Here is a 3,606-nt window from a genome sequence, read left to right on the forward strand (position 1 = left end):
CCTCCGCCCGCGGGGGTCCCCGGCACTTCGGCGCTTCCCTCCACCAACTTTAGAGCTCTCCCGAGGCTCTTCCCCGGAGAATGAAAGTCTTGCCGTCTTCACAACACTCCTAGATGGGGAAGCACATTCCACAAATGTATTCCGCAGCAACACACTGTACGGGACTGGAATATTTTAGTGTTTGGAGGTGGAGCGGGTCATCTAGTCATCGGAAGATTGCCGGTTCGATCCCCGGCTCCTCCTGGTTAGCGTGCTGGTGTGTCCTTGAGCAAGGCACTTAACCCCCTAACTGCCCCCGGGCGCCGCTACATGGCAGCCAACTGCTCCTAGATGCGTCAGTTATTAGGATGGTAAAATGCAGAGAAATGCATTTCGTTGCCTCAGTACTTGTACTCTGTGCAATCACAGTGAGTTGAATCAAATCTAATCTAATATAAAAAAATATATAAAAATAAAAAATGTATGCACCCATATTATTAGTCAAATTGAGTAAAATGTGCAAATGTTGGTCAAATAAAAACAGATTCAGATCCAGACGACACCCGCCCTTCCATTTCTCTGATGTTCCCACGGGGCATCTAAATATTAGATCAAGGATGTCGTGCAAGTGACCCTGCCATCTGCCGCCTGGTTTTGAGATCGGGCTAATGGCTGGTCAGACGCTCTCTGAAACAGGAGGCTGGTGTCCTGCGAGGAAGGACATACGAGGAATAAAACTTGGTTAATTGGTGGAATAAGGTTAATAAAGTAATAACAATCAATCATTCATCCACAGGTCTGCAATATTTACAAAATAAGTTTTTATAAGACAAGCGATGGTGAGGGCTTTATCTCCGAGAAAAATAATTAATAAAAACATTTTTTTGGGCAATTTTTTTGTGGTAAAAAGTGAAATAATCAAAAAAAAAAAACCAAAACATTGTCTCTTCCCTGTGGATGATCTGCTGATGGGCGTGACGACGGTACTTTGAGATAAACAAGCGTTGCCCTGACACTGGGTGAGAGCTTCATGTGGGAGGTTCTGTACGGCCGACAAAAGAACTTATTGTGACTTGTTGTCGCTCTCTGCAGATACAGAAGAGTCTGTTAGATGACATGATGTAACGTAACGTAACCATTTGTAAGCATTAATGTCACCATTTCCCAACACATTTCACTGATAACTGTCACAACCTATGAGCCATGTCGTTACAGGCCAAGGGTATGATCCTGTCTGTAGCTGTTTCGCTTAAGCCACTGAGTGCTTCTTAGTGTATGTCAATATTAACTTTGCTCTCCAGCTATAAGGGTGTCACTTAACAGACTGTACAGTGTAAATGTAAGTGTTCTCAGCATAATGCCCGGGCTAAATATGGATATTAAATATCAGACAATAGGTGCGAGAGCGCCTGCGGGCAGGCCAGTTTGACACCGAGCCAGGAGACGGGCTTTTGGGAACAGGTCTCCATGATGACTGGAGTCCGAAAAAGCCAATCATCCTCCCCTCTGGAGAAAGCCAGAGAGGAAGAGCGAGGGAGAGAGAGAGATTGAAAGAGAGAGAGAGAGAAAGAGAGAGGTCCAGGGGGAGTTATTTCAATTAGTGTGAGACCGCTAGAACAAAAAGCCTGTGCCGCGCCCCGCAGCACTCCCCGGCTGAGGACTAATCAAATCAAGGCGGGGAGGATGCAGACAACGGCTGCAAGCACCGAGAACAAGCATCCGTGCGGCGGGGAACGTGACAAGTGCATCGCACGTGTATCACATGGCGCTCCGGGAAATGTTTGGACCGGGATTCCGCGTCCTAGAGCGCTAAAAAACAAGAGAGGTGAGATCAGAGGTGAATAAAGTTGAACGAGAGAAAACAATGACGATGGACAGAAATAATCGAAACCGCACGAATTAGCGGTTTTATTTTCACTTGGGGCTTCTGAAGATAATATGAATTCACAGATTCGTGCTGGCGCGGGGCGCTCCAAGGCATCCAGGCAACAACACAAGTTGCATGATGCCAAACGATCAAGTCTGGTCAGCTCGCCGTCTTTTAATGCTCAACAAAACTCAGCCGGCGACATTGAGAGTAACTTGAGCGGCTCGGCGTCTGATCTCGCGCTCGGGGGATTTGTGGTCGTCAGTGTTTCTCAAGTTAATGGTCTCTAGCTTTGTTGTTCTTCTCGGGTACCCTTTCTGATGTCACTTCAAAGCGGCGGGAGCTTGGCCGTGCCGAGGAGGAGAAAGAAGAGGAGGAGGAAAGGAGGGAGAGGGGGTTAACGCCTGCTCTGGCCTCTCCAGGCACACGTCCAATGCCTCCTTTTCATGTTTGGAAGCCCCTTTTTTTTCCCTCCCGGACAAGCGGTCCGAACAGAGTCCTGGGCCCCCAAGCGCTAATTAGGGGTCATGGTGTCAACATGGAGGGGCAGATTTGCGACTCTTTGATGGTCTCCCGACATTATTTTTGATCCCAAACTTGACATCAGGACGGAGGATGAAGAATCATTCTGAGGCATGAGGATAAAAAAACGGGGAATTCATTTAATAACCACTGTAGACATATCCTCATGATTGATAGTAATTGTAATATGGCTGTGTTCCACCGACCCATCTGTTTTCCCTTTAATCCCTTGATAATATCCGATTTATTACCGACTTTTACCGACTGCACCTCTAGGTGTGTTATAATCATAACATACCGAGGGCTGTTTAAGGTCTCTGCTGTTTAAACAATTGTTTCTGGATTCTAATTTGCTTCACGGATCGCTTTTCTTTCCAAGCCGGAATCAGACTGTTTCTCCTCTGACAATGACGCTGTCTTGGTCGGGCCTGCCTTGCAAAAAGAGATCCTGGATCTCAATGTCCCCACTGCTGGGTTCAATAAAATATGATGGGGAAAAAAAAACAAAAAAAAAACGAGATTGAATATGATTTTACTTATGGAATTGAGACTAAAGGGGCTTTAGTCACTACAGTGTTTATGGAAACAGTAAATAAGAGCACAGTGCCTTCTTGATTACAAAGTATGTTACAGCCATAAATAACTTGGTGTTCTAGTTAGGTCGACAAGAATAACCTGGCGCACAGCTAAAAAAGTACAACTTTTCATCCCCCCCCCCCCCCCCCTTTTTTGTTGCACATTGTATATCAATAACAATAACTAAAAACATTGTAAAATATATAACTATAGCATATAGTTGCTGAAAACCTTGTCTCCCCCCAGGCCTCCAACACTATGCGGCACTAACAGAGGAAGCAGCGATGGAACGCGGGGCAGCCGTGGACGATACCAAAGCGGGACGAGGGGGGTGGCGGTCGCGCTGCGAAACAAATCCGCGCAACTTTCCCGGCGCGCAGCTCGCGAGCGGAACGCAACGGTCGGGGAAAGGCGCGGTAACGTGAGCCCGCCGGTCGGGGCCGACGCTCCGAGTCGTGCCGTGGCGCCGTCACGACGACGCGACTGACGCGGCGCGGCGTCGGCCCACCCCCCGGGATCCGTCGGCGCGTGTGGCGGTCCGCCCGCCCGCCCGCCGCACATGTATTCCTCCGGTTGTTGCCGTCGCCGGCAGATCGGTGTGGCCGCGCTGCGTCTCCGCCGACACCTCCCCCCCCCCCCACACACACCCCCGTCTCTTCTCT

This window comes from Zeus faber (assembly GCF_960531495.2).
Source record: "Zeus faber genome assembly, chromosome: 13".
Lineage (NCBI taxonomy): Eukaryota > Metazoa > Chordata > Actinopteri > Zeiformes > Zeidae > Zeus > Zeus faber.